Raw genomic sequence first — 20,337 nt, forward strand, 5'->3', positions numbered from 1 at the left:
ATGTCTTCTTTTGAGAAATATCTGTTGTTTTGCCCATTTTTAATCAGGTTGTTTTCTCAATATTGGGTTGAGTTCTCTCTGTATTTTGGATATTAACCCATTATCAGTATGATGTAAACTCATTTGTTTACATTCATCTTTGTTGTCTGTGTTTTATTTCCAAAAAATCATTGTCATGAAATTTCCCCCATGCCCCGCCCTTTATTATTATTATTATTATTATTATTATTATTATTATTATTATACTTTAAGTTCTGGGACACATGTGCAGAACCTGCAGTTTTGTTACATAGGTATACATGTGCCATGGTGGTTTGCTGCACCTATCAACCTGTCATCCAGGTTTTAAGCCCTGCAGGTTTTAAGGTATTTGTCCTAATGCTCTCCGTCTCCTTGCACCCAACTCCCTGACAGGCCCCTGCGTGCGACATTGCTCTCCTGTGTCCATGTGGTCTCATTGTTCAACTCCCACTTAGGAGTGAGAACACACGGTGTTTGGTTTTCTGTTCCTGTGTTAGTTTGCTAATAATGTTGTTTTCCAGCTTCATCCATGTCCCTGCAAAGAACATGATCTCATTCTTTTTAATGGCTGCATAATGTTCCATGGTGTATATGTGCCACATTGTCTTTATCCATTCCATCATTGATGGACATTTGGGTTGGTTCCAAGTCTTTGCTATTGTGAATAATGCCACAATAAAGATACGTGTGCATGTGTCTTTATAGTGGAATGATTTATAATCCTTTGGGTATATACCCAGTAATGAGATTGCTGGGTCAAATGGTATTTCTAGTTCTAGATCCTTGAGGAACTGCCACACTGTCTTCCACAATGGTTGAACTAACTTACACTCCTACCAACAGTGTAAAAGTGTTTCTATTTGTCCACATCCTCTCCAGCATCTGTTGTTTCCAGACATTTTAAGGATCACCATTCTAACTGGTGTGAGATGGTATCTCATTGTGGTTCTGATTTGCATTTCTCTAATGACCAACGATGACAAGCTTTTCTTCATATGACTGTTGGCTGCATATATAAATGTCTTCTTTTGAGAAGTGTCTGTTCATATCCTTTGCCCACTTTTTTATGGGGTTGTTTTTTTCTTGTAAATTTGTTTAAGTTCTTTATAGATTCTGGATATTAGCAGTTTGTCAGATGGATAGATTGCAAAAATTTTCTCCCATTCTGTAGGTTGCCTGTTTACTCTGATGATAGTTTCTTTTGCTGTGCAGAAGCTATTTAGTTTAATTAGATCCCACTTGTCAATTTTGGTTTTTGTTGCCATTGCTTTTGGTGTTTTAGACACAAAGTCTTTGCCCATGCCTATGTTCTGAATAGTATTGCCCAGGTTTTCTTCTAGGATATTTATGGTTTTAGGTCTTATGTTTAAGTTGTTAACCCATCTTGAGTTAATTTTTGCATAAGGTGTAAGGAAGGGGTTCAGTTTCTGTTTTCTGTATATGGCTAGCCAGTTTTCTTAACACCATTTATTAAATAGGGAATCCTTTCCCCATTGCTTGTTTTTGGCAGGTTTGTTAAAGATCAGATGGCTGTAGAGGTGTGGTGTTATTTCTGAGGACTCTGTTGTGTTCCATTGGTTTATGTATCTGTTTTGGTACCAGTACCATGCTGTTTTGATAACTGTGGCCTTGTAGCATAGTTTGAAGTCAGATAGCATGATCCCTCCTGCTTTGTTCTTTTTGCTTAGGATTGTCTTGTCTATGCAGCCTTTTTTTGGTTCCATATGAAGTTTAGAGTAGCTTTTTTCCAATTCCGTGAAGAAAGTCAATGGTAGCTTGATGGGGATGGCATTGAATCTATAAATTACTTTGGGCATTATGGCCATTTTCATGATATCGATTCTTCCTGTCCATGAACCTAGAATGTTTTTCCATTTATTTGTGTCCTCTCTTATTTTCTTGAGCACTGGTTTGTAGTTCTTCTTGAAGAAGTCCTTCACATCTATTGTAAGTTGTATTCCTAAGTATTTTACTCTCTTTGTAGCAAATGTGAATGGGAGTTCACTCATGATTTGGCTCTCTGTTTGTCTGTTATTGGTGTACAGAAATACTTGTGATTTGTGCACATTGATTTTGTATCCTGAGACTTTGCTGAAGTTGCTTATCAGTTTAAGGAGATTTTGGACTGAGAAAGTGGGGTTTTCTAAATATACAATCATGTCATCTACAAACAGAGACAATCTGACTTCCTCATTTCCTATGTGAATACACTTTATTTCTTCCTCTTGCCTTATTGCCCTGGCCAGAACTCCCAATACTCTGTTTAATAAGAGTGGTGAGAGAGGGCATCCTTGTTTTGTGCCGGTTTTCAAAGGGAATGCTTCCAGTTTTTGCCCATTCAGTATGATATTGGCTGTGGGTTTGTCATAAATAGCTCTTAATATTGTGAGATACATTCCATTGATACCTAGCCTATTAAGAGTTTTTAGCATGAAGGGCTGTTGAATTTTGTCAAAGGCCATTTCTGCATCTATTGGGACATGTGGTTTTGTCATTGGTTGTGTTTATATGATGGATTACGTTTATTGCTTTGCTTATGTTGAACCAGCCTTGCATCCCAGGCACGGAGCCTACTTGATTGTGGTGGATAAACTTTTTGATGTGCTGTCGGATTCAGTTTGCCAGTATTTTATGGAAAATTTTTGCATCAATGTTCATCGGGGGTATTGGTCTGAAATTTTTTTGTTGTGTTTCTGCCAGATTTGGTATCTGAATGATTCTGGCCTCCTACAATGAGTTAGGGAGGATTCCCTCTTTTTCTATTGATTGGAATAGTTTCAGAAGGAATGGTACCAGCTCCTCTTTGTACCTCTGGTAGAATTCGACTGTGAATCCATCTGGCCCTGGACTTCTTTTGGTTGGTAGGCTATTAATTACTGCCTCAACTTCAGAACTTGTTATTGGTCTAGTCAGGGATAATGACATGATCAAAGTCACACATAACTATATTAATCTTAACTGGAAATGGGCTAAATTCCCCAATTAAAAGACACAGACTGGCACATTGGATAAAGCGTCAAGACCCATCAGTGTGCTGTATTCAGAGACCATCTCATGTGCAAAGATACACATAGGCTGAAAATAAAAAGATGGAGGAATATTTACCAAGCAAGTGGAAAACAAAAAAAAAGTGGAAGTTGCAATCCTAGTCTCTGATAAAAGAGACTTTAAACCAATAGAGATCAAAATAGACACAGAAAGGTGTTACATAATGGTAAAGGGATCAGTGCACCAAGAATAACTAACTGTGCTAAATTATATGCACCCAATACAGGAGCACCCAGATTCATAAAACAAGTTCTTAGAGACCTACAAATAGACTTAGACTCCCACACAATAATAGTGGGAGATTTTAACACCCCATTGTCAATATTAGACAGATCAACAAGATAGAAAATTAACAAGGATATTCAGGACTTGAACTCAGCTCTGGTCCAAGTGGACCTAATAGTCATCTACAGAACTCTTCACTCCAAATCAACAGGGTATACATTCTTCTCAGCACATCATCATACTTATTCTAAAATTGACCACATAATTGGAAATAAAACACTCCTCAGCAAATCCAAAAGATTGGAAATATAACAGTCTATCAGACCACAGTGTAATCAAATTAGACCTCAGGATTAAGAAACTCACTCAGAACTGCACAACTACATGGAAAGTGAACAACCTGCTCCTGAATGACTACTGGGTCAATAAAGAAATTGGGCAGAAATAAAAATGTTCTTTGAAACCAATGAGAACAAAGACACAATGTACCAGAATCTCTGGGACACATTTAAAGCAGTGTGTAGAGGGAAATTTATAACACTAAATGCCCACAAGAGAAAGCAGGAAAGATATAAAATCAACACCCTAACATCACAATTAAAAGAGCAAGAGATGCAAGGGCAAACAAATTCAAAAGCTAGCAGAAGACAAGAAATAACTAACATCAGAGCAGAACTGAAGGAGATAGGGACATGAAAAATCCTTAAAAAATCAATGAATCTAGAAGATGGTTTTTTGAAAAGATCAACAAAATAGATAGCCCACTAGTCAGGCTAATAAAATCAAAAAGAGAGAAAAATCAAATAGATGCACAAAAAATGATAAAGGGGATATCACCACTGATCCCACAGAAATGCAAACTACCATCAGAGAATACTATAAATGCCTCTACACAAAAAAACTAGAAAACCTAGAAGAAATGGATAAATTTCTAGACACACTCTCCCAAGTTGTTGTTGTGTTAGTGTTGTTTTGTGTTTTTTTTTTTTATTTTATTTTTTTGAGACAGGCCCTTGCTCTGTCATCCAGGCTGGAGTGCAGTGGCTTTTTCATAGCTCACTACACCCCTGAACTCCTGGGCCCAAGTGATCCTCCTGCCTCAACCTCCCATGTTGCTGAGACTTTAGATGTGTGCCACCATGCTTGGCAATTTAAAAAAAAATTTTTTTCTAATAGAGACAGGCCCTCACTTTATTGCCTAGGCAGGTCATAAACTCCTGGTCTCAAGTAATCCTCCCTTCAGCCTCCCATAGTGCTGCGATTACAGGTATCCCCTATGTTTTCTTGTAAGACTTAAAATTTTCAGTCTTATATTGAAGTCTTTAATCTTTTGAGTTGATTTTTATATACAGTGTGAGATGAGACTCTGATTTTATTCTGGTGCATGTGGATATCCAATTTTCTCAACACTGTCTATTAAAGAGACTGCCCTTTCTCTGGTCTATGTTGTTGGCAACTTTCTTGAAAATTAATTGACCACAAATGAGTGGATTTATTTCCAAGCTGTCTATTCTGTTCCATTGCTCTATACATCTGTTGTTATGCCAGGACCATGTTGTTCTGATCACTATAGCTTTGTAATATATTTTGAAATAAGGTAAACCAATGCCTTTAACTTTCTTTTTGATCAAAATTGCTTTGGCTATTCAGGGTATTTTGTGGTTTTATACAAATTTTAGGATTACTTTTTGTATTTCTCTGAAAAAAATGTTATTGAAATTTTGGCAGTGATTGCATTGAATCTGTAGATCTTTTTGGGTAGTATGGATACTTTAACAATATCAATTTTTCTAATCCATGAATATGGGAAATCTTTTCATGTATTTGTGTTTTCAATTTCTTTCATCAATGTTTTATAGGTTTCAGTATACAAGTAGGCATTTCACCTCATTGGTTAAACTTCTTCCCAAGTGTTTTATACTTTTTGATGTTGTTATAAATGGGATTTTAAATTTTCTCCCTTAGAAAGTTCATCATTAGTGTATAGAAACACCACTGATTGTTATGTGTTGACTTTGTATTCTGCAACCTTATTAAATTTGTTAGTTCTAACAGTTATTTGGTGGAGTCTTTATTATATGTGTGTATTTGTGTGTCTGTCTGTCTGTCTGTGTCATCTGTAAAAAGAGACAATTTAACTTCTTTCTCTTTCATTTAGATGTCTTTCATTGCTTTCTCTTGCCTAGTTGCTCTAACTAGATCTTCTTGTGTTGACTAGAAGTGGGGAGAGTGGGCATTCTTATTCTTTCCTTATTTCAGAGGAAAAAACTTCATAATTTTTTCAAACCTTGAATCTGTTATTAGCTGTAGGCTTGTCATATATGGCATAAAAATTACTTTGTTTAGGTACATACCTGATGTACCTGGTTTGTTGACTTTTAATTATGAAAGGATATTGGATTTGTCAAATGCCTTTTCTGCATCTCTTGAGATGATTATACAGGTTTCTTTTCTATCATTTCTTCTATTAATGTGATATATCACATTTATTGATTTGAATATGTTGAACCATCCTTGCATTCCACTTGATCATGGCGATAGATCCTTTTAATATGCTGTTGAATTTGGTTTGATATTATATTAAGTACCACGTGATGTTTTCATACATGTTTACAATGTGGAATGATTAAATTGGGCCAACTGACAAATTCATCACTTCACACAATTTTTTGTGGTGAAAACATTTCAAATCTATTTTCTTGGCAGTTTTGAAATATACAATGCATTAATATTTTTTAGAGTGACTATTCTGTTAATAGAGCAGTAAAGCTTATTCTTTCTGTCTAACTGCAACCTTTTACTTTTTGATCAATATCCCTCTATTTTCCATTTACTACTCTCCTCCAGTGTCTGGTAGCCATCATTCTACTTTTCTATGAGTTCAACTTTTTTAGATTCCACATATAAGTGAGATTACATGTCATTTGTCTTTCTGTGACTGGCTTATTTCACTTACCGTGGTGTCCTCTAGATTCATCCATGTTGTCACAAATGATAGGATTTCTACTATTTTTAAGGCTGAATGGTATTCCAGTAGTATGCCAAATTTTCTTTGTCCATTCATCTGATGATAGACATCTAGGTTGCTTCTATATCTTAGCTATTGTGAGTAATACTGCAATAAAAACTGGAGTGCAAATATCTCTTTCACATACTCATTTCATTTCCTTTGGATGTATACTCAGAAGTGGTATTGTTAGATTATACGGTAGTTCTATTTTTAATTTTCTGATAAACTTCCATACTTCTTTCCGTAATGGCTGCATTAATTTACATTCCCACTGACAATGCACAAGGGATCCCCTTTTCTGTACCCTCACCAACACTTGTTATCTTTTATCTCTTTGATTGTAGTCATTCTAAGAGCTGTGAATTGATATCTCATTGTGGTTTTAATTTGCCTTACCCTGGTGATCAGTGACAATGAACATTTCTTCATATATCTGTTGGACATTTGTATATCTTCTTTTGAGAAATGTCAATTTAGGACCTTTGCCCATTTCTTGATTGGATTATTTGTTTTAAAAAAAAATTTTTTTTTTTTGCTATTGAGTTTGTTCAGTTCCTTATAAATTTTGGATATTAGCCTCTTAACAGATACATGGTTGCAAATATTTTATCACATTCTGTGGGTTCTCTCTTCATTCTGTTAATTATTGTATTTGCTGTAAAGAAGCTTTTTAGTTTGACACAATTCCATTTCTTTATATTTGCTTTTTTTTTTTTTTGCCAGTTCTTTTGGGGTCATATGGAAGAAATCCTTGCCAAGACCAATGTCATTAAAATTTTCCCATCTTTTCTTCTAGTAGTTTTACACTTTCACTTTTTTTTTTTTTTTGTACTTTATGTTCTAGGGTACATGTGCACAATGTGCAGGTTTGTTACATATGTATACATGTGCCATGTTGGTGTGCTGCACCCATTAACTCATCATTTACATTAGGCATATCTCCTAATGCTATCTCTCCCCCTCCCCCCACCCCACAACAGGCCCTCGTGTGTGATGTTCCCCTTCCTGTGTCCAAGTGTTCTCATTGTTCAATTCCCACCTATGAGTGAGAACATGCGGTGTTTGGTTTACTGTTCTTGTGATAGTTTGCTGAGAATGATGGTTTTCAGCTGCATCCATGTCCCTACAAAGGACATGAACTCATCCTTTTTTATGGCTGCATAGTATTCCATGGTGTATATGTGCCACATTTTCTTACTCTAGTCTATCATGGATTGACATTTGGGTTGGTTCCAAGTCTTTGCCACTGTGAATAGTGCCACAACAAACATATGTGTGTATATGTCTTTATAGCAGCATGATTTATAATCCATTGGGTATACACCCAGTAATGGGATGGCTGGGTCAAATGGTATTTCTAGTTCTAGATCCTTGAGGAATTGCCACACTGTCTTCCACAATGGTTGAACTAGTTTACAGTCCCACCAACAGTGTAAAAGTGTTCCTATTTCTCCACATCCTCTCCAGCACCTGTTGTTTCCTGACTTTTTAATGATCACCATTCTAACTGGTGTGAGATGGTATCTCATTGTGGTTTTGATTTGCATTTCTCTGATGGCTAGTGATGATGAGCATTTCTTCATGTGTCTGTTGGCTGCATAAATGTCTTCTTTTGAGAAGTCTGTTCATATCATTTGCCCACTTTTTGATGAGGTTGTTTGTTTTGTTCTTGTAAATTTGTTTGAGTTCTTTGTAGGTTCCAGATATTAGCCTTTTGTCAGATGAGTAGATTGCAAAAATTTTCTCCCATTCTGTAGGTTGACTGTTCACTCTGATGGTAGTTTCTTTTGCTGTGCAGAAGCTGTTTAGTTTAATTAGATCCTATTTGTCAATTTTGCCTTTTGTTGCCATTACTTTCGGTGTTTTAGACATGGAGTCCTTGGCAATGCCTGTGACCTGAATGCTATTGCCTATGTTTTCTTTTAGGGTTTTTATGGTTTTAGGTCTAACATTTAAGTCTCTAATCCATCTTGAATTAATTTTTGTATAAGGTGTAAGGAAGGGATCCAGTTTCAGCTTTCTACTTATGGTTAGCCAGTTTTCCCAGCACCATTTATTAAATAGGGAATCGTTTCCCCATTTCTTGTTTTTGTCAGGTTTGTCAAAGATCAGATTTTTGTAGATGTGTGGTATTATTTCTGAGGCCTCTGTTCAGTTCCATTGGTCTATATCTCTGTTTTGGTACCAGTACCATGCTGTTTTGGTTATGGTAGCCTTGTAGTAAAGTTTGAAGTCAGGTAGCGTGATGCCTCCAACTTTGTTCTTTTCGCTTAGGATTGTCTTGGCAATGCAGGCTCTTTTTTGATTTCATATGAACTTTAAAGTAGTTTTTTCCAATTCTGTGAAGAAAGTCATTGGTAGCTTAATGGGGATGGCATTGAATCTATAAATTACCTTGGGCAGTATGGCCATTTTCACGATATTGATTCTTCCTATCCATGAGCATGATATGTTCTTCCATTTGTTTGTGTCCTCTTTTATTTCATTGAGCAGTGGTTTGTAGTTCTCCTTGAAGAGGTCGTTCACTTCCTTGTAAGTTGGATTCCTAGGTATTTTATTCTCTTTGAAGCAATTGTGAATGGAAATTGACTCATGATTTGGCTCTCTGTTTGTCTGTTGTTGGTGTATAAGAATGCTTGTGATTTTTGCACATTGATTTTGTATCCAGAGACTTTGCTGAAGTTCCTTACTAGCTTAAGGAGATTTGGGGCTGAGATGATGGGGTTTTCTAAATATACAATCATGTCATCTGCAAACAGGGACAATTTGACTTCCTCTTTTCCTAATTGAATACCCTTTATTTCTTTCTTCTATCTGATTGCCCTGGCCAGAACTTCCAACACTATGTTGAATAGGAGTGGTGAGAGAGGGCATCCCTGTCTTGTGCCAGTTTTCAAAAGGAATGCTTCCAGTTTTTGCCCATTCAGTATGATATTGACTGTGGGTTTGTCACAAATAGCTCTTATTATTTTGAGATACGTTCCATCAATACCAAATTTATTGAGAATTTTTAGCATGAAGGGCTGTTGAATTTTGTCAAAGGCTTTTTCTGCATCTATTGAGATAATCATGTGGTTTTTGTCTTTGGTTCCGTTTTTATGCTGGATTACATTTATTGATTTGTGTATATTGAACCAGCCTTGCATCCCAGGGATGAGCCCACTTGATCATGGTGGGTAAGCTTTCTGATGTGCTGCTGGATTCAGTTTGCAAGTATTTTATTGAGGATTTTTGTGTCGATCTTCATCAGGGATATTAGTCTAAAATTCTTTTTTGTGTGTGTGTCTCTGACAGGCTTTGGTATCAGGATGATGTTGGCCTCATAAAATGAGTTAGGGAGGATTCACTCATTTTCCATTGATTGGAATCGTTTCAGAAGGAATGGTACCAGCTTCTCCTTGTGCATATGGTAGAATTTGACTGTGAATCCGTCTGGTCCTGGACTTTTCTTGGTTGGAAGGCTATTATATATTCCCTCAATTTCAGAGTCTGTTATTGGTCTATTCAGGGATTCAACTTCTTCCTGATTTAGTCTTGGGAGAGAGTATGTGTCTAGGAAATTATCCATTTCTTCTAGGTTTTCTAGTTTATTTGCATAAAGGTGTGGCATTTAGTATTCTCTGATGGTAGTTTGTATTTCGGTGGGGTCAGTGGTGATATCCCCTTTATCATTTTTTATTGCATCTATTTAATTCTTCTCTCTTTTCTTTTTTATTAGTCTTGCTAGCAGTCTATCAATTTTGTTGATCTTTTCAAAAAACCAGCTCCTGGATTCATTGATTTTTTGAAGGGATATTTGTGTCTCTGTCTCCTTCAGTTCTGCTCTGATCTTAGTTATTTCTTGCCTTCTCCTAACTTTTTAATGTGTTTGCTCTTGCTTCTCTAGTTCTTTTAATTGTGATGTTAGGGTGTCAATTTTAGATCTTTCCTGCTTTCTCTTGTGGGCATTTAGTGCTATAAATTTCCCTCTACACACTGCTTTAAATGTGTCCCAGAGATTCTGGTATGTTGTATCTTTGTTCTCATTGGTTTCAAAGAACATCTTTATTTCTGCCTTCATTTTGTTTTGTACCCAGTAGTCATTCAGGAGCAGGTTGTTCAGTTTCCATGTACTTGAGTGGTTTTAATTGAGTTTCTTAGTCCTGAGTTCTAGTTTGATTGCACTGTGGTCTTAGGGACAGTTTGTTATAATTTCTATTCTTTTACATTTGCTGAGGAGTGCTTTACTTCCAATTATGTGGTCAATTTTGGAATAAGTGTGATGTGGTGCTGAGAAGAATGTATACTCTGTTGATTTGGGGTGGAGAGTTCTGTAGATGTCTATTAGGTCTGCTTGGTGCAGAGCTGAGTTCAATTCCTGGATATCCTTGTTAGCTTTCTGTCTTGTTGATCTGTCTAATGTTGACAGTAGGGTGTTAAAGTCTCCCATTATTATTGTGTGGGAGTCTAAGTCTCTTTGTAAGTCTCTAAGGACTTGCTTTATGAGTCTGGATGCTCCTGTATTGGGTACATATATATTTAGGATAGTTAGTTCTTCTTATTGAATTGAACCCTTTACCATTATGTAATGGCCTTCTTCGTCTCTTTGGTCTTTGTTGGTTTAAAGTCTGTTTTATCAGAGACTAGGATTGAAACTCATGCCTTTTTCTGTTTTCCATTTGCTTGGTAGATCTTCCTCCATCCCTTTATTTTGAGACTATGTATGTCTCTGCACGTGAGATGGGTCTCCCAAATACAGCAAACTAATGGGTCTTGACTCTTTATCCAATTTGCCAGTCCGTGTCTTTTAACTGGAGCATTTAACCCATTTACATTTAAGGTTAATATTGTTATGTGTGAACTTGATCCTGTCATTACGATGTTAGCTTGTTATTTTGCTCGTTAGTTGATACCGTTTCTTCCTAGCATCGATGTCTTTACATTTTGGCATGTTTTTGCAGTGGCTGGTACCAGGTGTTCCTTTGCATGTTTAGTGCTTCCTTCAGGAGCTCTTGTAGGGCAGGCCTGGTGGTGACAAAGTCTCTAAGCATTTTCTTGTCTGTAAAGGATTTTATTTCTCCTTCACTTATAAAACTTAATTTGGCTGGATATGAAATTCTGGGTTGAAAATTCTTTTATTTAAGAATGTTGAATATTGGCCCCCACTCTCTTCTGGCTTGTAGAGTTTCTGCTGGTGATCTGCTGTTAGTCTGATGGGCTTCCCTTTGTGGGTAACCCGACCTTTCTCTGTGGCTGCCCTTAACATTTTTTCCTTCATTTCAACTTTGGTCTGTCTGAGAATTATGTGTCTTGGAGTTGCTCTTCTTGAGGAGTATCTTTGTGGCGTTCTCTGTGTTTCGGAATTTGAATGTTGGCCTGCCTTACTAGGTTGGGGAAGTTCTCCTGAATGATATCCTGCAGAGTGTTTTCCAGCTTGGTTCCATTCTCCCCGTCACTTTCAGGTACACCAATCAGACATAGATTTGGTCTTTTCACATAGTCCCATATTTCTTGGAGGCTTTCTTCATTTCTTTTTACCTTTTTTCTCTAAAATTCTCTTCTCACCTCATTTCATTCATTTGATCTTCAGTTACTGATACCCTTTCTTCCAGTTGATCGAATCAGTTACTGAAGCTTGTGCATTTGTCACATAGTTCTTGTGCCATGGTTTTCAGCTCTAGCAGGTCATTTAAGGATTTCTCTACATTGGTTATTCTACTTAGCCATTTGTCAAATCTTTTTTCAAGGTTTTTAGCTTCTTTACAATGGGTTCGAACTTCCTCCTTTAGCTCTGAGAAGTTTGATCGTCTGAAGCCTTCTTCTCTCGTCAAAGTCATTCTCCATCCAGCTTTGTTCCATTGCTGGTGAGGAGCTGTGTTCCTTTGGAGGCGGAGAGGCGCTCTGATTGTTAGAATTTTCAGCTTTTCTGCTCTGTTTTTTCCCCATCTTTGTGGTTTTATCTACCTTTGGTCTTTGATGATGGTGACATACAGATGGGGTTTTGGTGTGGATGTCCTTTCTGTTTATTAGTTTTCCTTCTAACAGTCAGGACCCTCAGCTGCAGGTCTGTTGGAGTTTGCTGGAGGTCCACTCCAGGCCCTGTTTGCCTGGGTATCAGCAGCGGAGGCTGCAGGAGAGTGAATATTGTTGAACAGCAAATGTTGCTGCGTGATCGTTCCTCTGGAAGCTTCATCTCAGAGGGGTAACTGGCCGTGTGAAGTGTGAGGTATCAGTCTGCCCCTAGTTGGGGCTGTCTCCCAGTTAGGCTACTCAGGGGTCAGCGGCCCGCTTGAGCAGACAGTGTGTCTGTTCTCAGATCTCATAGTCTGTGCTGGGAGAATCACTACTCTCTTTAAAGCTGTTAGATAGGGACAGTTAAATTGCAGAGGTTTCTGCTGCCTTTTGTTTGGCTATGCCCTGTCCCCAGAAGTGGAGTCTACAGAGGCAGGCAGGCCTCCTTGAGCTGCGGTGGGCTCCACCCAGTTTGAACTTCCCGGCCGCTTTGTTTACCTACTCAAGCCTCAGCAGTGGTGGGCACCCCTCCCCAGCCTCGCTGCTACCTTGCAGTTAGATCTCAGACTGCTGTGCTAGCAATGAGGGAGGCTCCGTGGGCATGGGACCCTCTAAGCCAGGTGTGAGATATAATCATCGGGTGTGCTGTTTTCTAAGACCCTTGGTAAAGCACAGTATTAAGGTGGGAGTGACCTGATTTTCCAGGTGCTATGTGTCACAGTTTCCCTTGGCCAGGAAAGGGAATTCCTTTCCCCCTTGTGCTTCCCAGGTGAGGCAATGCCTCACCCTGCTTTGGCTCTCACTCAGTGGGCTGCACCCACTGTGTGACATGCCCCAGTGAGATGAACCCTGTACCTCAGTTGGAAATGCAGAAATCACCTGTCTTCTGTGTCGCTCGTGCTGGGAGCTGGAGGCTGGAGTTGTTCCTATTCGGCCATCTTGGATCCGCCCCCTACACTTTCACTTCTTACACTAAAGTCTTTTTTTTTGGATATATAATAGTTGTACATATTTATGGGATACACGTGATATTTGGATACATGCATACAACATATAACAATCATATCAAGGTAATTGGGATATGTATCACCTTGAATATTATTTCTTAATATTTGATTAATTATATTATATATAATTATACTATATTCTTAAAAATATATAAATGTATTATAGTCTTTAAAATGTAATTGATTAAAATCAATTATATAATTTGTTATTTTGAAACATGCAATGTTATTGTTAACCACAGGAACACTATTGTGTTACTAAAGACTAGATCTTATCTTTTCTATCTAAAAGTAGTTTTGTACCCATTAACCAATCTCTCTTTATCCCCCTTCCCCCCTCCCCTTCCACCCTCTCTATCTCTATGAGATCCATTTGCTTATATCTCATATATGAGCGAGAATATACCATTTTTTCTTTCTGTGCCTGGCCTATTTTACTTAACATAATATCCTCCAGTTCCATCCATGTTGCTGCAAATGACAGGATTTTATTCTTTTGATGGCTGGATAATATTTCATTGGATGGCATTTTCTTTGTTCATTAATCCACTGATGGACAGCTAGATTAACTCTGTATCTTGGCTGTTGTGAACACTGCTGCAATAAACATGGAAATACAGATCTCTCTTCAATATACTGCTTTCCTTTCTTTTGGTTATATACCCAGGAATGGGATTGCTGGATCATATGGTAGTTCTATTTTTAGCTTGTTGAGTAACCTCCATACTGTTTTGCATAGTGGCTGTACTAATTTACATTCCCATCTGCAGTGTATGAACATTCCAGTTGGTTACTTTCAGTACTATGTTAAATAACAGTGGTAACAGTGGGCATCCTTGTGTGTTCCAGATTTTAGAGAAAAGGCTTTCAGTTTTTCCCCATTCACTATGATACTAGCTGTGGGTCTGTCATATATGGCTTTTATTATGTTGAGATATATTCTTTCTATACCCAGGTTTTTGAAAGTTTTTATCATGAAGTTTTAAAATTTCATCATGAAGGGATATTGAATTTTATCAAACACTTTTTCGGCATCAATTGAAATGATCATATAGTTTTAATACTTCATTTTGTTGATATGAGGTATCACATTGATTGGTTTGCATATGTTGAACCATCCTTGTATTCCAGGGATAAATCCCACTTGATCATGATGAATAATTTTTTTAATGTATTGTTAAATTCGAGTTGCTAGCATTTTATTGAAGATTTTTGCATCAATATTCATTAGTGATACTAGTCTGTAGTTTTCTCTTTTTTTGATGTGTCCTTGTCTGGTTTTGATATTGCTGAATTTGGTTTGCTAGTATTTTGTTGAGGATTTTTGCATTAATATTCATCAGTGATATTGGCCTGTAGTTTTATATATATATACATGTGTGTGTGTGTGTGTGTGTGTGTGTGTCTCTGTCTGGTTTTGGTATCAGGGCAATACTGGCCTTATACAATGAGTTTTGAAGTATTCATTCCTCCTCTATTTTTGGGGATAGTTTGAGTAAGATTGGTATTAGTTCTTTTCTTTAAATGCTTGGTAGAATCATCATTAAACCCATTGGATCCCAGACTTTTTTTTTTTTTTTTTAAATAGGAGATTTTTTACTATGGCTTCAATCTTATTATTGTTGTTGATCTGTTCAGGTTTTGGATTTCTTAATTGTTCAATCTTCATAGGTTGTATGTGTCTAGGAGTTTGTCCATGTCTTCTAGATTTTCCAATTAATTAGCTTATAGTCATAGTTGCCACTAATGATCCTTCGAATTTATGCAGTATCAATTTTCATGTCTTTCTTTTCATCTCTGACTTTATTTGGATTCCCCCTCTTTTTCAGTCTAGCTTACTAAACTAAAGGCTTGTTAATTTTGTTTAATTTTCATAAAACCAACTGTTTGATTCATTGATCTTTTGTATTGTTTTCTTTATTTCAATTTTATTTATTTCTGCTCTGATTTTTATTATTTTGTTTCATCTTCTAATTTTGGCTTTGATTTACTCTTGTTTTCGCTCTAGTTCTTTAAGATGCATGATTAGGTTGCTTATTTGAAGTCTTTCTACCTTTTTGATGGACATGTTTATTGATCCTGAATGGCTTTTGGGTAAATAATTAAATTAAGGCAGAAATCAAGAAGTTCTTTGAAACTAATGAGAACAAAGATACAATATACCAGAATCTCTGGGACAGAGCTAAAGCAGTATCAAGAAGGAAATTCATAGCACTAAATTCCCATATCAAAAACTTAGATCTCAAGTTAACAACCTAGTATCACAACTAAAAGAACTAGAGAACCAAAAGCAAATAAACTCCAAAGACAGCAGAATACAAGAAATTACCAGTCAGAGCTGAACTGAAAAAAAATAGAGATATGAAAAAACATCCAAAACAAATCAAGAAATTCAGGGGTTGGCGTTTTGAAAAAATTAATAAAATAGACCACTAGTTAGACAAATAAAGAAGAGAGAGGATTCAAACACACACAATCAGAAATGACAAGGGGGATATTACCACTAACTCCACAGAAATACAAACAATGATCAGAGAATATTATGAACACCCCTATGCACATAAACTAGAAAATCTGGAAGAAATGGATAAATTCCTGAACACACACACCATCCCAAGACAACCAGGAAACAATTGATTCCCTAAACAGACCAATAATGAGCTCTGAAATTAAGGTAGTAATAAATAGCCTTCCAACCAACAACAACAACAACAACAACAACAAAAGCCCAGCACCAGAGGGATTCACTGCTGAGTTATACCAGATGTGCAAAGAAAAGCTGGTACTATTTACATTGAAACTATTACCAAAAAAATTGAGAAGAAGGAACTCCTTCCTAACTCATTCTATGAAGTTAGCATCATCCTGATACCAAAAACTGACAGAGATACAACAAAAAGAGAAAACTTCAGGCCAATATCCTTTATGAACATTGATGCCAAAGTCCTCAACAAGATACTGGCAAACTGAATCCAGCAGCACATCAAAAAGCTTATCTACCACGGTCAAGTAGGCCTCATCCTTGTGATGCAAGATCGCTTCAACATATGCAATCAATAAATGTGATTCATCACATACACAGAATTAAAGACAAGAAACACATGATTATATCAATAGGCGCAGAAAAGACTTTCAATAAAATTCAACATCAATTCATGTTAAAAACTGTCAATAAACTAGTTATTGAAGGAACATACCTCAAAATAATAAGAGCCATCTATGACAAACTCACAGCCAACATCATACTGACTATGCAAAAGCTGGAAGCATTCTCCTTGAAAGCCAGCACAAGACAAGGATGCCCTCTCTCACACTCCTATTCAACATAGTATTGGAAGTTCTGGCCAGGCCAGTCAGGCAAGAGAAAGAAATAAAGGGCATCCAAACAGGAAGAGAGGAAGTCAAACTATCTCTCTTTGCAGATGACATAATCCTATATCTGGAAAACCCCATAGTCTCAGCCCAAAAGCTTCTTATGCTCATAAATATCTTCAGCAAAGTCTCAGGATACAAAATGTGCAAACATCACTAACATTCTTATACACCAGCAACAGTCAAGCGGAGAGCAAAATCAGGAACACAGTTGCCATTCAGAATTGCCACAAAAAGAATATAATACCTAGGAATACAGCTAACCAGGGAGGTGAAAGATCTCTACAAGGAGAACTACAAACCACTGCTTAAAGAAATCAGAGATGAAAGAAACAAATTGAAAAACATTCCATGCTCATGCATAGAATCAATATCATTAAAATGGCCATAGTGCCTGATATGGTTTGGCTCTGTGTCCCCACCCAAATCTCACCTTGGATTGTAATAAGGTGATATTTGATATATCACCTATCAATAAGGTGATATGTGGGACCAGTTATCTCCACCTGGTCCCACGTGTCAAGGGTGGGACCAGGTGGAGATAACTGAATCATGGGGGCAGTTTCCACCATGCCGTTCTGATAATGAGTGAATCTCTTGAGATCTGATGGTTTTATAAGAAGCTTCCCCCTTTGCTCTGCTCTCATTTTCTCCTGCCACCCTGTGAAGAACGACGTATTTGCTTCCCCTTCCACCATGGTTGTAAGTTTCCTGAGGCCTCCCCAGCCATGCAGAACTGTGAGTCAATTAAACCTCTTTTCTTTATAACTTACCCACTCTTGGGCAGTTCCTTATAGCAGTGTCAGAATGAACTAAAACAATGCCCAAAGCAATTTATAGATTAAATGCTATTTCTGTTGAACTACCATTGACATTCTTCACAGAACTAGAAAAAGACTATTTTGAAATTCATATGGAACCAAAAAGGAGTCTGAATAGCCAAAGCAATCCTAAGTAAAAAGAATGAAGCTGCAGGTATCACGCTATCTGGCTTTAAACTATACTACAGGGATACAGTAACCAAAACAGTGTGGTACTGGTACAAGAACAGACACATAGACTGACGAAACAGAATAGAGAACCCAAAAATAAGACCACACACCTACAACTATCTGATCTTTGACAAACCTGATAAAAACAGGCAATGGAGAAAGGATTCCCTCTTCAATAAAAGGTGCTGTGGCCATGTGTGGTGGCTCAGGCCTCTAATTCCAGCATTTTGGGAGACTGAGGTGGGTGGATCACTTGAGGTCAAGAATTCGAGACCAGCCTGGCCAATATATATGGTGAAACCTTGTCTCTACAAAAGATACAAAAATTAGCCAGGTATGGTGGCGGGTGCCTGTAATCCCAGCTACTTGGGAGGCTGAGGCAAAAGAATCACTTGAACCCAGGAGGCGGATGTTGCAGTGAGCCAAGATCGCACTAGTGCACCCCAACCTCGGCAAGAGAGTGAATCTCTGTCTCAAAAAAAAAAGATGGTGTTGGGATAACTGGCTAATCATATGCAGAAGATTGAAACTAGACTCCTTCCTTACACCATTTACAAAAATTAACACAAGGTGGATTAAAGACTTAAATGCAAAACCCAAAACTATAAAAACCCTGGAAGACAACCTAGGCAATACAATTCAGGACAAGGGCAGGACAAAGATTTCATGATGAAGATGCCAGAAGCAATTACAACAAAAACAAAAATAGACAAATTGAATCTAATTAAAGAGCTTCTGCACAGCAAAATAAACTATCAAGAGAGTAAACAGACAACCCACAGAATGGGAGAAAAATTTTGCAAACTATGCATCCAACAAAGGTCTAATATCCAGCATCTATAAGGAACTTAAATTTACAAGAAGAAAACAACCCCATGCAAAAGCGGACAAAGGACATAAACAGAGACTTCTTAATAGAAGACATACATGCAGCCAAAAGGCATATGAAAACAACTTGATATCACTGATCATTAGAGAAATGCAAATTAAAACCACAATGAGATACCATCTCACACCAGTCAGAACGGCTATTATTAAAAAGTCAAAAAATAACGGATGCTGACAATGTTGTGGAGAGAAAAGAATGCTGTTGGTGGGAGTGTAAATTAGTTTAGCCATTATGGGGAAGACAATGTGGCGATTCCTCAAAGACCTTAAAGACAGAAATACCATTTGACTCAGCAATGCCATTACTGCGTATATACCCAAGGAATACAAGTCATTCTGTTATAAAGAGACATTCACGTGTATGTTCATTGCAACACTATTCACAATGGCAAAGACACAGAATCAACCTAAATGTTCATCAATGGAAGACTGGATAAAGAAAATGTGATACATATGCACCAAGGAATTCTATGCAGTGAGACTGTCCTTTGCAGGGACATTATCCTTAGCAAACTAAGTCAAGAAGAGAAAACCAAATGACACGTGTTCTCACTTATAAGTAGGAGCTAAATGATGAGAACACATGAACACTTACAGGGGAACAACACACACTGGGTTTTTTGGAAGGTGAAAGGTGGGAGGAGGGAGAGGATCAGGAAAAATAACTAACAGGTACTAGGCTTAATAGCTGGGTGATGAAATAATCTGTACAACAAGCCCCCATGACACAGGTTTATCTACGTAACAAACCTGCACATGAACCCCTGAACTTAAAATAAAAGTTAAACAAAAAAAGAGAGAGAGAATTCAAATGGGATTATTACCTAAGCCTGTGGTCATGGCAGCCTCTGAGCACTAGAGGGCACCCTAAGCCTCAGGATGCTACAATGTTTGCAGACTCAGATACACAGCCTTGGTGGACTTGGGAAAGATAAAAGAGAATTCCCTCGGTTCCCAGATGGATTCTGGGCTGCCTGGAGTTGTGAAAGGTATGATTGAGGCACTCTCATGGCCACCACAGCTGGCACCACACTGAGTCACACCTGAGGCCAATGGCCTCCCAGACCAACACAGTACTTGGGCTCACCCAAAGTCTGAGGACACTACTACCTGGCTACCACTGATGTTTATTTAAAATCCACCGCTACCTGTAGTCAGGATGTGGGGAATTCTGCTAGGGTTGGGTCTGTCCCACCAGAACAGTGGATTCCCTTTTGTCCTGTGGTGGGCCTAGAAATGCTATTCAGAAGGAAAGACTTGGAACTGAGGTCTTCAAGGATCTGTCTGGTGCTTTATTTTACTGTGGCTCAACAGGTACCCGAGTTGCCAAAGTCCTCCATATTCCTCCATCTTCTTCCCCGAAGTGGAAGGAGTCTCTCCACATACTGCACTGTCTGCAGAGTTGAGGGAGAGGTGATGCAGGCACTCCCATGGCCACAACAGCTTGTGTCACACTGGGTCATATTCCAAGCCCACTGCCTCCAAGACCAGTACAGCACCAAGGTTTGCCCAAAGACTGCAGTCACTGTGGCCTGACTGCCACTTGAATTTATTAGGGTTCCCAGGCCATTGTAGTCAGCCAGTGGTGAACCTAGCTGGGACTCAGTTTTCTTCCATTGGGATTGAGGATTCCCTTCTGGCCCAGTGCTGGTGTAAGTGGGCACTGATAGAATGCTGCCTGGTGTTGAGGTCCACTGTGAGAGGGTGGCACTGAGCTCCAATGCAAAGTCTCATACTCACTTCATTCTTCTTCCCCTAAGCACACAGACCCTCTCTCCATGCT

Source organism: Rhinopithecus roxellana, chromosome 10 (genome assembly GCF_007565055.1).
Source record: "Rhinopithecus roxellana isolate Shanxi Qingling chromosome 10, ASM756505v1, whole genome shotgun sequence".
Classification (NCBI taxonomy): domain Eukaryota; kingdom Metazoa; phylum Chordata; class Mammalia; order Primates; family Cercopithecidae; genus Rhinopithecus; species Rhinopithecus roxellana.